A 21,380-nucleotide genomic window follows, 5' to 3' on the forward strand; every position below is an offset into this window, starting at 1 on the left:
ACTGTAGAAGTCTGCCCAGCACTAGCTTTGCTTCCCAATTACCGGTGTTGCCACCCAATCTCTGGTAAGCTTCTGTCGATCCATTCCTTCTGAACAGGATTCCTTTGTGTTTATCCCACGCATTTTTGAATTCCATTACCGTTTTCATCTCCACCACCTCCCACAAGAGGGCATTTCAAGTATCCACTACCCTCTCCATGAAAAAAATTCTTCCTGGCATTTTTCCTGAGTCAGCCCCCCTTTCAACCTCAATTCATGTCCTCTAGTTCTATCGCCTTCCTGGCTCCGGAAAAGTAATTTTCTTTTAAGGCCAGAGTGGCTAATTCAACTATGACCTCTGTTGGTATCCTGGTGTGAAAACGCCTGTCTTGTAATGATTCTCTAATTATCCCAGGTGCCTCTGGAGAATATTTGTATAGAGAGATTCAAGAGTGATATTTCCTGAGATTATTAACTCATCAAGGATGTTGATAATATGTGAAGATTCACATGTATGAGAAGGAATGGAAGGGATCAATGGTCTTAGAAATATATCAAGCAAAATTGATAGTGGGGCTAAAATAGATTCAATACCTGAGACTGGCAGTGAAACGAAGGGCTTATGAATCTTTGACAAAACATATATTACTGGAGTCCTAGGGGAAGGGTTGTTTAGGAATTCATATTCCTTGTCAGTAAGGAATCCAGCTGCCTTTCCAATGTCTAGCAAACGCATTAATGTACTTTCTTAAGGATGGTGCAGGTTCATTTACATTCTATGTAAAAAGTTTTCATCATGAACCTGTTTGTGAATTTCATTAATATAATCTGGTTTATTCATTACACGCATGATCTGACAGTCTTCCGGAGATCACTGAAAACTAAATTATTTAACGAGACTTACAACAAGAATCCTTCATAAAAGACTCACTATCACATCTGTATTAGAACTAATCAACATTGAGCTCTTAATTTGGTTACTTTAATCACACTGTTATTATTTAACACTATACTCTACTTACATTTTGCATAACCGATATAATTAATGTATTTTAGATATCAAGAAAATGAGAAATAATGGAAATAATTAATACATAACAATACTTCGTTCTTCTCATACCGTTTATGACGATTGTCATTGCGGCATAATGTAAGCCACATTGAGCCTGCAAAGAGGTGGGAAAATGTGGGATTAAAATGCAGCAGATAAATAAATAAATAAATTACGGCCTCTGCACCACCTTTATCTGCTTGTTTGATGACTATTGATGAGTCATTGTCGATAGTCTCTTTCTCATCTCTAGTCAAGTTAGAGAAAGGTCTTTTTTGATTTTGTTTTCTAATGATTCAGTGTCCTTGAGAATGAGTCCATAAATACATTTTATTAATAGCATAACAATTGTAACGTTACCAAATGTCAGCGTAATTTGAAGTTAGAACATAGAGGTGAAGTAATAGCTATATATTTTATTTTGTTACATTTGTACCCCGCGCTTTCCCACTCATGGCAGGCTCAATGCGGCAGGCAATGGAGGGTTAAGTGACTTGCCCAGAGTCACAAGGAGTGCCTGTGCCTGAAGTGGGAATCGAACTCAGTTCCTCAGTTCCCCAGGACCAAAGTCCACCACCCTAACCACTAGGCCACTCCTCCACTGTTGCTACTATTTGAGATTCTACATGGAATGTTGCTATTCCACTAGCAACATTCCATGTAGAAGTCGGCCCTTGCAGATCACCAATGTGGCCGCGCAGGCTTCTGCTTCTGTGAGTCTGACATCCTGCACGTACGTGCAGGACGTCAGACTCACAGAAACAGAAGCCTGCGCAGCCTTCTACATGGAATGTTGCTAGTGGAATAGCAACATTCCATGTAGAATCTCCAATAGTAGCAACATTCCATGTAGAATCTCCAATAGTATCTATTTTATTTTTGTTACATTTGTACCCTGCGCTTTCCCACTCGTGGCAGGCTCAATGCGGCTTACATGGGGCAATGGAGGGTTAAGTGACTTGCCCAGAGTCACAAGGAGCTGCCTGTGCCGGGAATCGAACTCAGTTCCTCAGTTCCCCAGGACCAAAGTCCACCACCCTAACCACTAGGCCACTCCTCCCAAAATAAATATGATACACTGTCAGAAACGTGCACATTAAAACAGCGTAGTCGAACATTTACACAACAGAAACGTGATGCAATGTTAGCACAATGCAATGAAACAGGCAGCAGAGGAGACAAGCGTAGCTGGGAAAAATAGACAGACAAGGTGAATAAAAGGAAACGTACTGGGATAAAATAGCTCCCTTCGGGCCTCCTTCCCTCCCTGTGTCCCGCCCTCGTCTGATGTAACTTTCGCGAGGGTGGGATATAGGGAGGCAAGGAGGCCCGAAGGGAGGTGATCTGCTTCCCTGCTGCCTGCAGTGCTTTGACACAGAGGTCAGAGGTGCTATGATTTCAATGCAGGGGGCCCAGCCCGGTGGCAGATGGTCAACGACAGAGGGCGGGTGGGACTGCGGCGCCGGGCCCCCCCTCTCAGCGGCTATGGTCGCATCACATGATTTCCTTTGAGGAAGCTTAGTTAGGAAAGCTCCTTAGTAGAACCTTTAGAAACTTTGAAGGTATGTAGAGAGTCGACACTTTAGTCCATTTCCTCTGAGGGCTGTAAAGATCAGACAGAGGGGTCCTTTTACTAAACCGCAGTAAGATTTGAGGTTACCCCGCCTTAACCCTCACAGTACCTGCAAATTTAATAGGGCACCAGGATTTTCTATTACAGGTCATGTGTTAACATTCATATTAGTGCATGGCACCAGCTCCTAGTTAACATGGAAGCAGTTCTCGCCTCCTATTTTGGAGGTGGTAAGTGATCACACGTTAACTCTGTGTTAGTCAGTTAGCACTTGCAGGCAGATGATCAAAAGCCCCGCGCTGTTCCAAACAGCACTCTAAAATAGCGCTGGAACAGCGCGGGGCGCTATTAGACCTATGATCAGAGATAATGCATGCAAATTTAAGCAGCGCAATTATCTCTGATGATGGGGTAGAACTGCGGGAGAATTGTGCCGGAGCATGCGCTCAGCACAATCCTCCCGCACTTGTTTGACAGGTCTAGACTGGAGAGCAATGAAAAGAGAAGGACGCCCATCTTTAAATCGGAAGATGGACGGCCTCAACTGCCCTGTTGCAGGGACAGCCACATTTCAAGGGGGTGTAGGAGGTATAGCGACGGGGAAGTTGAGGACGTCCAAAATTTGGATGGTTCTGTGACGGGGCAGTTGAGGACATCCAAATTTTGGACGTTTCTGCAATGGGCAGTTAAGGACATCCAAAATTGGATGTTTCTATGAGAAAGACGTCTTTCTCATAGAAACATCCAATTTTGGACGTTATAAAATACTCGGCACAGAAATGTTTGGCGTACCCCGCTCCGCCCACTCTCCATCCCATCCCCACTTCTTTTTTTGGCGTAGAAAAATAGCCACGATGAACAAGTTCCACATCCAATTTGGACCTCTATGGAATGGCACTTAGTGCATTTTCCTCTTTTTGGCGCCGAAATTGCCGATCGGTGCCTATGTTGGGCTATGATTTTTAATAGCTTTAGGGAGTAGATACGTATCCCCCACTCTACACATCAAACCCCTCACATACACACTGTTATCCCAGATACCCACTCACATACCATCTGTGCCTTCAATATGCACTCACACCCTCTCAGTTTCCATAGGTACTCCCACATCAGTTCCTACTTCTGATTGGAACTCTGATGGGGAGCCTCTCTGGCCCCTTCACTACCTTGGGCAACATGGGTTGTTTATAAGGGCTTATCTTAATTTCTTCACCGGGGCCCATTCAATGCTTACTATATACCACTGCCTTTTGACCTGGAGCCTTAATTGTCACCTCATCCCAGGTCTTGATGAAAATGTTCGTACTGTCATCTATCTACTGAAGTCTATTCTGTTTGACATAAGTGGAATTGAGCTCCCGGCCTGCCTTAGTCAAAACCAAGAAATTTGTTACACTGGATTTATTTTTTAATCTTGGCAAAGTGAAAGTATTGATTTAAGCACCGAAGCAGTCTTGTGATCCGAGGGCCAGTGCTATTACTCATTGTAGATAAATTGTGAAGATGGCTTTGTGCCAAAGAAAATGGTATTCAAAAGTGTAATAGCCATCACGGAAAGGGTGATGGAAGGAAGAATTTTCCATCTGTATATTAAATATTGTTTTACAGTTGTGTTCTTGGATTTGGACCACCATGAAGCTTCTTACAGGGAAGGGAATGTGATGGTTCAGAAGAAGCGTTTGAACCTAGTACTGTCTGACACATTTCTGCCAGGACGCATCAGTCATTGACAATAGAAGCCTACGGGAATGTGTAGATGAAAGGTAACAGAAGGAGGTTGTAGGAAGCTTCATTAGAAGAAAATGATTGATCAGAGAATCTGTCAAACACGCTATTCCAGACAGCATCTTGGGTAACCCAGCTGTGATGTTTATCTTCCTGGTGAGGATTCTTTGATAGCTGTGCAGTTCACTGTGTATTTCTGTCATGGATTTCTCTTCTTTGGCTCTCTTTTAAGACTTCTTTATTTATTGTCTCATAATGGCAGTATTTTAATGATTCTTTTTCTGGAATAGGAATCCAGAGAGCAGTTTTCAAAGTAATTTCCAAGGGTAAAGAGTGTTTTACCTCTGTACATCAGCTCTCTGGAAACTGTCCACCCTCTATGTGGGGAATGCTTGTGCAGTGCTGAACAATGACCATACATTTAACCCCCCCCCCCCCCCTTAGGTGCCTACAGTTGGGTGCAGTTTGGCCATATTCTATATCAGTGCGCTTAAAATGTGGGAACACCCCCAAATATGTATACCTGTCAGGATTTATGCTCACATTGTTATAGAATATGCATGCAAATCTTAATTATTATTGGTTGTTAGCTCCTGATGGGCTTGCTATTTAATTAAATTATGCACATGTGCGTAACTCTTAGGGAATGGGACTTGATATACCGCCTTTCTGTGGTTTTTGCAACTACATTCAAAGCGGTTTACATATAGTAACATAATAACATAGTAACATAGTGGATGACGGCAGAAAAAGACCTGCACGGTCCATCCAGTCTGCCCAACAAGATAAACTCACATGTGCCATTTTTTGTGTATACCTTACCTTCATTTGTACCCGTCTTTTTCAGGGCACAGACCGTATAAGTCTGCCCAGCGCTATCCCCACCTCCCAACCACCAGCCCTGCCTCCCACCACCGGCTAAGCTTATATATTCAGGTACTTATTTTGTACCTTGGGCAATGAAGGGTTAAGTGACTTGCCCAGAGTCACAAGGAGCTGGAGTGGGAATTGAACCCAGTTCCCCAGGATCAAAGTCCACTGCACTAACCACTAGGCTACTCCTCCACTCATTCCACCAATAAGAGCCAACCTCATCAGTGATGTCACAATGGCTTGATTGCCCGATACGTGGCTCACTTCTGATATTGTGATGTCATAAGGGAAAGGGGGAAAGGGAAATGGGACTTGATATTCCGCCTTTCTGAGGTTAATGCAACTACATTCAAAGCAGTTTACATAGTATATTCAGGTACTTATTTTGTACTAGGGGCAATGGAGGGTTAAGTGACTTGCCCAGAGTCACAAGGAGCTGCAGTGGGAATTGAACCCAGTTCCCCATGATCAGAGTCCGCTGCACTAACCACTAGGCTACTCCTCCACTAGCAACATTCCATTTTTATAATCTTAGCAGCTGTTTTCTGGATCAACCACAATCCAGCACAATCTTTCTTTGAATGATCCCTACATGCCAGATTGCTGTAGAACAGCTGCAAAACCATCACGGCTTCTACCAACTGCAGCAAAGTTTCCTCTGCTAAATATGGTCTAATGCAGAAGCTTCCCACAAAAGAAATATGTGAACATGATGTAATTAAAATAAGCTCCTCTTAATATGGTATCACTGCATTAACAAAGTTATAAAATCCGTCCAAGATACTATAATCCTGTTAATCACTGGAGTACATATCAACCTTAATCACATGTGAATAGTGAAAAATATATTTATATAAAAAAAAACCTGAATTCAAATGTAATTCTATAATCGTGAGGTTTTGGTGTTTCTAATCATTGTCATTATAGCAAGAGAGAGACAGAAAGACGAATTACTTAGGGATTAGACCAGTGTGTGACTAGCAATTTATTGTGTGTAAGGAAGTTAGAAATTGTACAGTCTTGGGTCAAATAAGGACAAGCACAGATCCGCAAATCAGCCTGAGAAGAGAAACGCTTGTGAAAGGCAGTGGAATGATGGGTGACGGACAAACAGTAGAAGCACTATACACAAGAGAAACTGCTTCTCTTCTAGATTCTTCTGAAGCATAACTCTCACAGCTCCAGAATTTTCAGGGCCTGCATTCTCTGTTTTCTGAAGTGATAAGAACATAAGAATAGCCATACTGGGTCAGACCAATGGTCCATGTAGGCCCAGTATCCTGCTTCCAACAGTGTCCAATCCAGGTCACAAGTATCTGGCAGAAGCCCAATTAGTAGCAACATTCCACGTAGAGCCGCAAATAATAGCAAGATTCTGGAATCATAAAGAGTAACAAGATTCCATGTAGAACCCCAAAATGTAGCAACATTCCATGTAGAACCCCAAAGAATAGCAAGATTCTGGAATCCTAAAGAATAACAAGATTCCATGTAGAACCCTAAAGAGTAGCAACATTCCATGTAGAACCGCAAAGAATAGCAGATTCTGGAATCCTAAAGAGTAACAAGGTTCCATGTAGAACCCCAAAGAGTAGCAACATTCCATGTAGAGCCACAAAGAATAGCAAGATTCTGGAATCCTAAAGAGTAACAAGATTCCATGTAGAACCCCAAAGAGTAGCAACATTCCATGTAGAACCGCAAACAATAGCAAGATTCTGGAATCCTAAAGAGTAACAAGGTTCCATGTAGAACCCCAAAGAGTAGCAACATTCCATGTAGAACCACAAAGAATAGCAAGATTCTGGAATCCTAAAGAGTAACAAGGTTCCATGTAGAACCCCAAAGAGTAGCAACATTCCATGTAGAACCGCAAGGAGTAGCAAGATTCTGGAATCCTAACGAGTAATAAGATTCCATGTAGAACCCTAAAGAGTAGCAACATTCCATGTAGAACCACAAAGAATAGCAAGATTCTGGAATCCTAAAGAGTAACAAGGTTCCATGTAGAACCCCAAAGAGTAGCAACATTCCATGTAGAACCGCAAAGAATAGCAAGATTCTGGAATCCTAAAGAGTAACAAGGTTCCATGTAGAACCCCAAAGAGTAGCAACATTCCATGTAGAGCCACAAAGAATAGCAAGATTCTGGAATCCTAAAGAGTAACAAGATTCCATGTAGAACCCCAAAGAGTAGCAACATTCCATGTAGAACCACAAAGAATAGCAAGATTCTGGAATCCTAAAGAGTAACAAGATTCCATGTAGAACCCCAAAGAGTAGCAACATTCCATGTAGAACCGCAAGGAGTAGCAAGATTCTGGAATCCTAACGAGTAATAATATTCCATGTAGAATCAGTGGCGTAGCCAACTTGTGGGTGTGGGGGGAATGGAGAGCAGAGTGCTGACAATGCCAGCGTGTATTTTAAACATGACAGATTGCGTGAAAAATAAGCACCATTGCCGTTGAAAGTCCGTTTGGAAGAGCAGCTGCTCCCCTGGCGACCCACCCAGGTACGCCTCTGTGTAGAACCCCATAGAGTAGCAACATTCCATGCTACTAATCCCAGGGCAAGCAGTGGCTTCCCCATGTCCATCTCAATAACAGACTAATGACTTTTCCTCCAGAAACTTGTCAAAACTTTTTTTTAAACCCAGATATGCTAACTGCTATTACCACATCCTCCAGCAGCGAGTTGCAGAGTTCACTATTCTTTGAGTGAAAAAAAATATTTCCTTTTATTTGTTTTAAAAGTATTTTCATGTAATTTCATTGAGTGTTCCTTGGTCTTTGTACTTCTTGAAAGACTGAAAAATTGATTCACTTTTAAACGTTCTACACCACTCAGGACATCTTCTGTATCTGCAGTTTGCTGGAGTTCCTGCCATTGAAATAGCCGTATTTTTGGGGTGTTTTCAGCATCTCCATTCTTGTGCAGGCACCACAAAACTCCCTGGAGCTTCTGCATCTTTTTTTGCATTAGAGTCTTGAATGTGTTCCACTCAGAATGTGAAAGACCATGTAAGTGTCCTGAAGAACATCTGTAAATCTCATGTATGGCTCTGAAAGTGCTGGTTCTTATGGGTAGTGGCATTCCTTGGTCGGCTGCCACCCGGGGCAGATCGGCGCTGTGTACCCCCCCCCCCCCCCCCCAGGGTGCAGCATCGTCCCCCCCCCCCCCCAGATGCAACAAGACACCCTCCCCCCCGGCGCAGCTTCCCCCCGGTGCATCACCTCCAAGCCCCCCCCCCCCATGCATTTTTCCTACCTGCTGGGAGCAGCCGCATGTCTGTTGGCTCCGCTGGTTCCCTGCTCCCTCTGCCACAGAACAGGAAGTAATAGCAGAGGGAGCAGGGAACCAGCGGAGCCGACAGCTGTGCGGCTACTCCCTGCTCCCCTCCTGCCGCGTGCACCCGGGGCGGACCACACCCACCGCCCCGCCCTCAGTACGCCACTGCTTATGGGTGTCAATGCAATGCTTAGGGGTCATTTTACTAAGCGGTGGTAAGCACTAATGCATGCTTACCACACGTCAAAATGTACTACTGTGGGAAGCGCTTGGGTACCCAGTGGTAGTTCAGGCATCTGCACATGATTTAAAACGAATAGGAGAAAAGTTTTCTTCACTCAACATGTAATTAAACTCTGGAATTTGTTGCCAGAGAATGTGGTAAAGGCGGTTAGCTTAGCGGAGTTTTAAAAAGTTTGGACGGCTTCCTAAAGGAAAAGTCCATAGACTGTTATTAAATGGACTTGGGGAAAATCCACTATTTCTGGAGTAAGCAGTATAAAATGCTGCCCCCGACACAGATGATTTTCCTGTAATTTTTCTCTGTGGTAATGCTGACTTGTAGATCTCACAAAAGAATGGATCATGCTGAGCATTCCCAAATCAAACGATGGTGCAGGCCTATAACCTGTGCTACAGCGTTTCCATTTTTGCTTCTTTTTAGAACATAAGAACATAAATGTTGCCATAGAGGGACAGACCGAAGGTCCATCAAGGCCAGTATCCTGTTTCCAACAGTGGCCAATCCAGGTCACAAGTACCTGGCAAGATCCCAGAACAGTAAAACAGATTTTATGCTGTTCATTCTAGAAATAAGCAGTGGATTTTCCCAAGTCCATTTTAATAATGGCTTATGAACTGAACTTTTAGGAAATTAACCAAATCTTTTTTTAAGCCCTCCTAAGCTGCTTTTACCACATTCTCTGAATTTCAGAATTTAATTACACATTGAGTGAAGGAATATTTTGTCTGGTTTGTTTTAAATTTACTACTTTGTAGCTTCATTATATGCCCCTTAGTCCTTGCATTTTTGGAAAGAGTAAACAAGCGATTCACATCTACCTGTTACATTCCACTCATTATTTTATAGACCTCTATCATATCTCTCCTCCGCCGTTTTGTCTCCACGCTGAAGAGCCCTAACCACTTTAGCCTTTCCTCATAGAGAAGTCATCCCACTCCCTTTATCATTTTTGTCACCCTTCTCTGTACCTTTTCTAATGCCACCATACCTTTTTTTGAGATGCGATGAGCAGAACTGCACATGGTGTTTGAGGTACGGTCGCACCATGGTGCGATACAAAGGCATTATAACATTCTCATTTTTGAATAACTTTGTTTTTCTGAAATACTTCCAACACTTTGTTCTAGCTCCCTGAATCGACGCACTGATCTGTCCTCTGCTAATACTTCATAAACAATATGAGTCTGTCTCATAATAAGAGGGCTGCAAACTTACATCATCTCCAAAAAGCTGAGGGCTTGTGGCATGGAGATATTGATGTACGATTATGTTATTTCATACTGTGAGTATTTAATTGTAAGCCACCTAGAACATTGCAATTGAGTGGGTTATAAGTTTTAAAAGAATGAAACAAAGAAATGAGTCAATCCAGATGTCCTTGAAAGGACAATAGATGACAGTGGGAACAGATTCACTTTTATCCTTTAGAGACTGGGTCCATATGAAATCAAAAATCATGCTTGCTCTTCTCAGCTTCCAGTAAGGTCGCTTTTAGCTTCCAACTAATGGACAAAAGCCTTGGACTCTAGAGCCTCATATGAACAGATAAATATGTGTCTTTGCAAGGATCCTGCCAAATTAGGGACACAGAGGATACTTTTTCCCCTTTGCAATAGTGCAGTAATTTCGGTTCCCATTAAATACAGCTTGAGTTCCTCTTTGGATTTCCTGGTGGTTGTCTTAGTTGTGTTGTCTTTTAAAATCAGCGAACCCTTTAATCAGTCTTAGCTTCCTTCAGCCTTCTCTGGCTCTTTCTTTAAATTTAGCAAGCACAATAAGTGGATCCGGTCAGGCTAGGCTTTTTTCCTATTGCCTAAGCCTAAATTCTTCCACCCAACTGGTCTTCAGATCCAGCTTCCTATAGCTTGGCTCTCTGTTAGCCAGTGCATTTTTTCTAGCAAGAAAGGTGCCGGTACTCAAATGCTTGTCCGCCCTTCAGGAGTGGGGTGATCACTGAGGGATCCGCCCCCCACAACCAGTCACAGAATCTTTGACAAGGCAGAATTGATGTGTAGAGCCTGAGCTCTTTCATTAAATCTTGGGTTCCATGGGTCAATTTTAGCAGACAATGGAAAAGATGCCAGTACTCAGTACATAAGCACATAAGCACCGCCATACTGGGAAAAGACCAAAGGTCCATCAAGCCCAGCATCCTGTCTCCGACAGTGGCCAATCCAGGTTTCAAGAACCCGGCAACCCCCCCCCCCCCCCCCCCCAAAAAAATAAAAATAAAAAATCAATCAATCAGTCAATTTTTAATAATGTTCAATGGACTTTTCCTTCAGGAATCTGTTCAAACCCCCCTTAAACTCCGTAAGGCCAGCTGCTGTCACTACATTTTCCAGCAACGAGTTCGTCCAACTACACGCTAAGTAAATAAAAACTTTCTCCTGTTTGTTTTAAATCTACCATATTCTAGCTTCATCTTGTGTCCCCTGGTTCTATTGTTGTTTGAAAGTGTAAACAAACGCTTTACATCTGTCCGCTCTACTCCGCTCATTATCTTGTAGACTTCTATCACATCACCCCTCAGCCGCCTTTTCTCCAAGCTGAAGAGCCCTAACCGCCTTAGCCTTTCCTCATAGGGAAGTCGTTCCATCCCTTTTATCATTTTTGTCGCCCTTCTCTGCACCTTCTCCAATTCCTTTATATCTTTTTTGAGATGCGGTGACTCCCAAGTACCCCCTCAAAAAAAGCCCTGCTGTTAGCAAGCCTGGCTACAACCTCCTACTCACAGTTTTCTTACTTTCTATCACCTTCTAGCTTGCCTAGTGCTGGGCAGTGCTTTTTAGCACAGTGTGGGGCTGTGCCCCCTTCCACTGGGACGGAAGCTTCTGTTCTATTCCTCCGAGTTCCTCCCTTCATGTATTACGTGGCATCCTCTGATTTTGCAAACCGGGGTGATCGGGTATCATTTTCTGCTTGAGAAAGTCTACCCTCACCTATGGCTTCAGGAACTTCTAGGCCTCTCCTATCCTGGACTCCTTGCTAGTGTGAAACCTTGATTTCTGAGCGTCTTGCTAAAATCTGTTTCCTGGCACCCTCTCCCTTTCTTCCTTCTAATGGTAGGTGGATAATACCACGATATACAGCGGAGGTTAATTTTCAGAAAGCACTTATGTGTCCTGCATTACATAACACTGAACATCCACGTGGCTTTTAATAAACAAAAGGCAAAAGAAAATCAATGCAAGGCTATGTTAACATTACAAAATCCAATTGCAGCAAGGTGGGACTATTAACAGCAGCTACAGTGAATGGAGGGGCAAGAACTGAACAATTCAGATAAATGCAGACGTGTCAAATGTGATACTGAGACTTGGCAGGTCATAGTGGGAAAATAGAAGATGGAATTCTGGGCCATAAAACTATCATCAGACAGAAACCTCAGGCTTCATAATCACACTACTTCTGACTTCAAGGGGTCTAGATTCTCATCTGGAAGCCCTGGTACTCATCCCAGCAAGCCGAGAGAGACGTTAATGGTTCTACTAACCAACATCGGCATCTCACATTTTAGTATACGCAGTTCCCAGTGTGCTGTAATATGACAGGATTAACTTAAATAACTATTCACAACATGTTCTGTATCCAAGCACGTAAAAAGAATGAGGCCGTAACCTTCCCTCTCATTTCAAGAGGGTTTTTGTTTGATAAACCTACACCAATTCCAGTTGCTAGATTTCCACACGGCGCATGTGACAGAGGGTCTGACTCACACTTTCTGCTGTAGCGAAGGGTTCAAACGTTAGCACGGTGAATGCTGACTTTATTCTGAACAGCGGGTTCAACAGAGTACAGCACACAGGCCTGCAGAGTCTGGATGTTAAGCTGAAGGCCCTGTGGCACAAGAAAGCACACTCAGGGCGGTGGCAGGTCGCAGCGAGCTGACTGTGGAAGTCAGATTTCTAGAGGTGCCTGCAGATTGGTTTTTTTTTTGATCTTAGGGAATAAAAGAGGATGATTCACCGGAAATAGCTGAGATCCATTCGCTGTAAATGAAGCTTTCTAGCAAAGGTAGAAAGATGAGCGTGTATATGTTAACTGCAGCTGCCCCTTTCACAAGCCTTCCCGTGGGCTGTTCCAAATCCTAATGCACTCTTTATGGAAACCTCTTTATGGAAACCTCTGCCTGTCTGTGTGCTTTTGCTTTCTGCTAGCTTGAGGTAACGATACCAGCTGCGGGATGTGGCAGAGATGCCAAGTTACCCGGTTCCAGGCTGGAGATTTTAGGACAGTCCTGGTTTTGCACTGACATCCCAAAGTAGTGTGGGATTTGTAGTGCCTGATCCTGCACGTTGAAATCAGTGTTGCAAGTCTCATCATGCACCAGGATGGTGTGGTCAGAAATCCAGGACTATCCTAAAATCTCCAGCCTGCAACCAGGTAACTCGGCATCTCTGCTGGGTATCTCCCGTTTGCTGACCTGCACCGGAAGAATAGAAACCTCTGTTAAGGAGAAGATTGAATGTGGCATGCCGAATACAATTGAAAATGCTTGTAAATTTTACAAGACCTGCAGCTTTCGTCTCGTGTTACAAAACCTAAAGACTTCAGTTGAATGGGAGAATGATTAAAGCTTATGTTTGAAGTGCTCTGATTAAGTACAATTAGCTTTTTTTATGGTAGCACAGAAGGTTTCCAGTAGGAAAAAATCCTGACTACTTGTGTTTGTTTTATTTATGGTCTAATATTAGCTGAAGACACACGGCGCGTTGTCAAATGATTGCAAAGTTTCTAGAACAGCATAATAGGGGACATTTTCCCCCAAGGCACAAAGCTCTACTGATGGTTTAAAAAGGATTTGTGAGTCTAATTCTCTGTACACTAAGCTAAGCATGTATTGGGATATACGAGAAACAAGCATCAGAAATTTTGAGAACAGCAGAGACGACCACGTTACCAGATTTTGGGACAGTCCTGGATTTCTGACCACCCCATCCCGGTGCATTATGGGTCTCGAAAGACTGATTCCAATGGGCAGGCATTCCATTCTGTTTTCGGCTGTAAGGTCAACACCAAGACTGGCCCAAAAATCTCCAGCCTGGAACTGGGTAATTTGGCATCTCTGGACCAGTGTTTTTGGCTGCATTCAGTAACCATGCTTGCCATTTAGTAGCAGATATATTAGGGTGGGATAATTTTGCTAGTTACTTCAGGTGACCTATCAAAATTATGGAGTGAAGAAAATGGCTGGCAAGCAAGGTAGAAAGCTACAAGTTTCAAAAAAAAAAAAAATTACACATATCATGTTTGTACTGCAGCATAAATGCCTAAAAGCTAAAAATAAAACTATGCAGTATTTTCACCAAGCAAATTCTCATAGAAAGCTCCCCCCCACCCCCTAGAAGAATATTTCTATAACAGGCATTTAATTTACGAATCACTTGCACGTGACAATGTGCAGAATACAGCATTTTTGTGGATAACTGTACAGTTATTACTACTACTACTACTATTTAGCATTTTTATAGCGCTACAAGGCATACGCAGCGCTGCACAAACATAGAAGAAAGACAGTCCCTGCTCAAAGAGCTTACAATCTAATAGACAAAAAATAAAGTAATCAAATCAATTAATGTGAACGGGAAGGAAGAGAGGAGGGTAGGTGGAGGCGAGTGGTTACAAGTGGTTACGAGTCTACTACTACTATTTAGCATTTCTATGGCGCTACAAGGCGTACGCAGCGCTGCACAAACATAGAAGAAAGACAATCCCTGCTCAAAGAGCTTACAATCTAGTAGACAAAAAATAAAGTAAGCAAATCAAATCAATTAATGTGTACAGGAAGGAGGAGAGGAGGGTAGGTGGAGGCGAGTGGTTACAAGTAGTTACGAGTCAAAAGCAATGTTAAAGCAATGTTTGAAAAAATATCCATAATCAGCCATCATAATGACCTAACATCATAACTCTACCACAACCACATAAAAGTGAATTCTATACACCTAACTGCGTCAATCAATTTTCACCAATGAACATTAACGCATCACCCCTTTACCTCTCATGCTTGAATTGATCTTTCTACCCAATGTAGTCAACAAGTTACTTCATCATTTATGAACTTTAATGTTAAACTGTTTTGTATTTCTCATGCCGGAAATGGTGATTATCATTACGGCATAATGCAGGCCACATTGTGCCTGCAAAAAGGTGGGAAAATGTGGGATACAAATGTAACAAATAAATAAATAAATATGCGCCTTGTTGCCCAAAGTTCGGTGCTGGAAAAAGTCAATGCTAAGCGATATTGAATAAAGGGGCACACACCCTTAATTGAATAACGTTTAGCGTTGATTCCCGCACCCAAAGTTGGGAGCCAGACAGACACAAGCTCAAACCTGTAACTCTGGTTCCCAAATCAGCTGTGGAAGTAAGTGGCAGTGGTCTGCCACAGTGCCCCCAACTGTTGGGAACACCCCCAACCCACCAATGGCCACTAATTTGAGGTTGTGCATGAGAAGATGTAGGTGCAGTTCTTTCTAGAGTTGCATAAAACAGATGCACAACTTCAAATTAGTGTCAATGAATAATTGATGGTTCGCACTCAATCATTGGTTGTTAATGGCTCATTAACTAATATAGTTGAACGTACAACTGCCAACCATGTGCAAATTAAGGCACTCAAATATACATCACACATTAAAAAGGTCAGTGCTAAAACAAATACGCCTGGGTATATTCTATGAAGTAAACCTAAACTTAGGCATACTTTTTAGAACACGTCGAAATCTCCACTTGGTTTATACAATGCACCAAGCACCCATCTACACAACTAAATGTAGTCATGAGCAGTCATGCTAAGTAAAACTTGGTGTAAATAACCAACACCTAAATTCGGCGCAGACTGAATGTTTTCTTTTTTGTTACATTTGTACCCTGCGCTTTCCCACTCATGGCAGGCTCAATGCGGCTTACATGGGGCAATGGAGGGTTAAGTGACTTGCCCAGAGTCACAAGGAGCTGCCTGTGCCTGAAGTGGGAATCGAACTCAGTTCCTCAGTTCCCCAGGACCAAAGTCCACCACCCTAACCACTAGGCCACTCCTCCACTGTTGCCACTATTTGAGATTCTACATGGAATGTTGCTATTCCACTAGCAACATTCCATGTAGAAGTCGGCCCTTGCAGATCACCAATGTGGCCGCGCAGGCTTCTGCTTCTGTGAGTCTGACGTCCTGACGTCAGACTCACAGAAACAGAAGCCTGCGCAGCCTTCTACATGGAATGTTGCTAGTGGAATAGCAACATTCCATGTAGAATCTCCAATAGTAGCAACATTCCATGTAGAATCTCCAATAGTATCTATTTTATTTTTGTTACATTTGTACCCTGCGCTTTCCCACTCATGGCAGGCTCAATGTGGCTTACATGGGGCAATGGAGGGTTAAGTGACTTGCCCAGAGTCACAAAGCTGCCTGTGCCTAAAGTGGGAATTGAACTCAGTTCCTCAGTTCCCCAGGACCAAAATTCACCACCCTAACCACTTGGCCACTCCTCCACTCCAAGCGCATATATATTTTTTTAATTTTTAAAAACCTTTATTATCAAAAAGCAGAAATACAAGAGTTCTCAACAATAGCCCAAGGAACCTGCTCCCACCCACCCCGCTCATAGATTTAAGAAATTGCCATGACCCGCCCATTCCAGGCCCCCTTTTCAACTATGCTACTTAGAATTTACGCCCATCACATTACAGAATACGCTTAAACAGTTGTGCATGCAAATTCTAATTAAAGCCAATTAGTGTCAATAATTGCTTGTTAACATCCATGTATTGGTGCTGGCTTGTTAGCTAATTAAGTTGCACACACAAATTCAGAATATGACTAGATTTGAGAACACAACTTAAGTCATGCTATATAGTAAAAATAGTGAGCAACAGGAATGACGACTTATTTATGTGCTGCCCTTATATCCGTCCGAAAACAATTGGTGAAATCCGAAACCGACGAAAACCGAGGCAATTATTTCCATATGAATAAAAAAAGCACAAAAACACTGGAAAGCAATGGAATTGTTTGGCTAGACGCACAGGGTGATGCTCACACAACGAGAAACACCACACTGAGCAGGAGAACGCGTTTTCGCAAAATTAGCAGTGAGATCACATGGCCATGCCGATGAAATCCGAGACAAATTTCTTGCGGAAAAAATCAACCAAAATCAAAACCGACGATAACCGAATTCAACGAAAACCGAGGTATTACTGTATTATCGGTACATCCAATGTTTCAACAAATTCCCAGATTTGCATTTACTAGAAGCAAGAATTTGGGGGATCTGGTTCGGAAAGGGGACTTTCGGTGAGTTAATGAGGCCATTGGTGGTCACTTTGCCTGTGGCCATTGTGTGTACTGTCAGTATGCAATAATCACCGATAGAGTGACCATACCTAATAATGGAAAAGTTTTCCCATTGAGGCATAGCACTGATTGTACCTCTAAGCAAGTTGTCTATGGGATCCAATGCCCATGTGGCAAATGGTATTTGGGTCAAACAAGGAGACCCATTAAACATACGATTGCACAGATCTTAGCAATTTAAGAGTCAGTAGAGATGAAGTGCCCCTTGTAGATCACTGGCGGTCTGCCAGTCATAGGATTCAAGATCTGTGGTTTGTGATTTTACGTAAATTGAATTATCAAGAGGTGGAGAGGTTTCCACATTACTGTTGAGAGTTGAGCAGTGTATGATCTTTAATTGGAGAATGGTAGTACCTTTGGGCTCAATAAGGAAATTGAGTGGGCACAGATGTGAAGGTGGCATTTGAGGGCTATAGTATCCGTCACTTCCATCGCTGACATCAGACGCCAGCGGGATTCAGTTTTTGTGAGTCCCGCTGCGGTAATTCTTGATCTGGAGGGAGATATTGAAATTTCTGGGTGAAGTTACAGGAGCGAACTATCAGATGAAAATGGACTACTTCTTACTCCATTTTAGACCTGCAGGAATTCCTAATGCCATACACCGCTTTGCCGTACAACTATTTGTGGCCGCCAAATTGGTGCTGGCTGCGGCATGGAAACAACCTACACTTCCGGAACTGCGGTCAGTGTTGCGGAAACTGGACTATATTCATCTGATGTCGAAGTTGACAGCCTTACGCACTGGCCGTATTCCGCAGTACCATAAAACGTGGAATCCCTATGAACAATGGTTATCCTCTCGGACACCTCAGATCAATGTGTCACTTGGACAAGTCTAAAGAGAATTGGTCACAAAACTTCCTAAGAGAAGGGAATATAATAGGGGAGGGAGGGTATTAGTTGGAAACATGTTAGTTGAAAGAGAAATTCTAATCTCTGTATAAAGTGTGGATACTGTTATGTTTCTAGTGGAAAATAATAAAACAAATTTGAAAAAAAAAAAAAAAATTCTTGATCTGGAGGTATCCATGAGTGTTTAATGTACTTTTTTGATATGGTATGTAATTTTTGAAGATGATAAGAGCTTCTACTATTTTTATACTGTTCAGGGGAGGGTGTGGTTTATTATATGTGTTTGTGATTTTATGGTCTAGTCTCCTAAAGACGCCGATCTAGCGAAACATGTAAGCATGTCGAGACAAGACTCTCAAATGTGATTAGAACCACAAATCCGGACAAATGGACAGATTGGAAAAGCCCGCCCGGTTGCCCGGACATGTCCTCAAAAAGAGGACATGTCCGGGTAAATCCGGACATGTGGTAACCCTAGTGTTAGAGCCCTGTAAGTTGTTTTATGGCCTTAACTCACATTTTTTTGTCCCTTAATGCAGCTCGATAACTCCCCACCCCCCAAGTCTCCCTGTATGGAATGAGTAATGCATAACATTTCTTTTCAAATTTCTTCAGCAAATGTAAGGAGGCGTTTTGTGTCTAATGAGCTGCTGTACATATGGTTGAGTTTATACTGGTACAAATTTATATTTAGCTCGTGTCTTTTTACTAGTAGCTCAGGCATAATGGGTAGATCCCTTCCCCGGAAGACTTAGGGACTCTTTCACCAACTGACGGTAGTTCTGGTTCCGCCATACGCCATTTCCGGCGCTAGAAAAATAGCTTTTATTTTCAAGCGCCAGTGGGCGGGGAGTAGATGTGTCTGGCCTCAATCGGGCAGCACTGTGCAATGCCCGATTATTGCCAGGTTACAGCCGGAGCCCTCGGTAAGGGCACTTCAAATTTTTAAGTAGTGCACAGCCATTTTACTGCTTCAATTGGGAAAATGTTCTTTTACCTACTGCGGTAAGAGGTGACCTTGGCATGCGGCAATCTCGCCATGGGGCACCTTTTACTTGGTTAAAAGGGACCCTTAAGAGTGTAGGTTTGTATCAGATGCAGTGGTGGATTAAGTGACTTGCTGAAGGCTAGGGATTTGAACCCTGGCTTTCCCTGGTTAGTTCACTTCTCTAACCTTAGGCTACCTCCTCTCCGTGCCACATGTCCAGGTCAGCCCTGCAAAAAAAAAAAAAAAAAAAAAATCACCCCAAGAGGTGTCGGTGGAATGCTTGCTCGGTGGCAGACTTAAAATTGGTGCTGTGAGTTTAACATTCGCAGTGCACTCCGTGGAAGGTGACTGCAGTGAATGCTTAAGAATAAAACCAATGGCGTTTATTTTTAGCATGGCTGGAAACGTGACTCACATTTTAAAACCACCACTGACTTCCCTGTTGCAATTTAATCAGGCAGGGCCAGTGCGCTGCCTTCTCCTCCTGTATCAGCTCCTGAAATACATATCAAAGAAAAAGATTCTAAACCTAGCAGCAAGATGTGTTTGAAACCTTTCCCAGGGGTCTTAGAATGATTTCAGAGGAAAAAAAAGCTTTATGGATTCTTTGTAACAAATGTTTCTTTGGCCTTCATTTTCTTTTCTGCTATCATTTCCCCTTTTCTTCCTGCCTTTTAGCATCTCATTCCTGTCTCTTTCCACCTTTTATCCCTTCTTGCTTTTTTCTTTCCTCTCAGCATTTCTTACAATCTTTCATTTGTGTCCATCCTTTAAACGTGCAACATCTAATGACAAGGGCTATAGAATAAAACACAGAATTCCTTCAAATGCAGCTACTCTGGCATTTTTATAGAAAACATTAGGATTGAAAAGTGGTGAAAGCACAGAGGATCCTTACGTGTGGGGGAGTGAGGGGTAAAGCCCCCTCCCCATACAGCACTAGAGTTCAGGCAAAACAGGGCTGGTTCAGTCCCTCCTCCGCTGTCTCTGCTGACACCTTTACCTTTGCCCAGCTGCTCTGAAGCCCAGGAAAGTGGCATGCACAGCATCTCCCCTAGCCTTCCCTGTACCCCCATTTCCCAGTATCTCCAGTTCCCTATCCCCTCCACCATGCCCAGCATCTTCCCTTATCTTTTCTACCTGCCACCCCAACCCCATAATTCAGCTTGAGAAATGGTGTAGAAAACCAAAGGAGCACTAGGGGGGTGAGAGACCTTGGGGTGACAGTGTCTGAGGATCTCAAGGCGATGTGACAGTGCGGTGGCTGTAGCCAGAAGAATTCTAGACTCCACAGAGAGAGGTATAACCAGCAGAAGAAAGGACGTCTTGATGCCCCTGTACAAGTTGCTGGTGAGACCTCACTTGCTCAGTATTGGCAGCCGTCTCTTTCCAAAGATATAAAAAGACTTGAGACAGTTTAGAGGAAGGCAATAAAAGTGTACAGGGTTTGCACCAAACGACTTCTGGAAAGAAACTGGAAGACCTGAATATATATATACACTAGATATGGAAGATATGATACAGACATTTAAGTACTTGAAAGATAGTAATATACAAGCAAATCTCTTCCAGAGATGTGGAAGCAGAAGAAGTAGAGGATATGAATTCAGGTCGCAGGGCAATAGATTTAGGAAATACTTTTTCACAGAATGTCTGGAATACCCTAACACTAGAGGCGCTGGAGTCAAAAATGGTGAGGACGATAAACACAGAAGAGGCCTAAATAGAAAGAAGGTGGAAGCAAAACATGACTGTTGAATTGTTATGTTGCGTAAGAGCAGTTGGGAACTAAGGCCAGTTCCGGACAGAACTCTACTATCTGTGTTCCGCAATGGCAAAAGAAAGAGGAAGATCAAGTCATGGGGGGAGGGGAAGACATCTTAATGCTGAAATTAACATATTAAGTACTGTTAGCAATACTTTTGGTTTTAGCATACATTGTTCCTACTACTAGTACTTAACATTTCTAAAGCGCTACTAGGGTTACGCAGCGCTGTACAATTTAACATGGAAGGACAGTCCCTGCTCAAGGAGCTTACAATCTAAAAGACAGGTGTACAATCTAAAGACAATCTAAACAATCTAAAGACAAGTGTACAGTCAAAAGACAAGTGTAGAGTCAGTCTGATAGGGCATGCCTTGTAGCGCTATAGAAATGCTAAATAGTAGTAGTAGTACTATATTTCACGAAAGGTTAGGTGCCGAAAGCAGCATTGAAGAGGTGAGTTTTAAGCAGAGATTTGAAGATGGGTAGGGAGGGGGCTTGGCGTAGGGGTTGAGGAAGATTGTTCCAGGCATAGGGTGAGGCAAGGCAGAATGAGCGGAGCCTGGGGTTGGCAGTGGTGGAGAAGGGAACTGAAAGGAGGGATTTGTCCTGTGAGCGGAGGTTACGGGTGGGAACATAGGGGGAGATGAGGGTAGAGAGGTTCCAAGACTGCA

At 43.0% G+C, this 21,380-nt stretch overlaps 1 protein-coding gene across 1 annotated transcript in view; it reads left to right on the plus strand.

The window, feature by feature from the left end:
- PRMT8 (protein arginine methyltransferase 8) overlaps window positions 1-21,380 on the plus strand; it is a 68,212-nt gene that overhangs the window by 12,487 nt on the left and 34,345 nt on the right. The window lies entirely within an intron of this gene.

The sequence above is a fragment of the Microcaecilia unicolor genome, chromosome 9, assembly GCF_901765095.1.
Source record: "Microcaecilia unicolor chromosome 9, aMicUni1.1, whole genome shotgun sequence".
Lineage (NCBI taxonomy): Eukaryota > Metazoa > Chordata > Amphibia > Gymnophiona > Siphonopidae > Microcaecilia > Microcaecilia unicolor.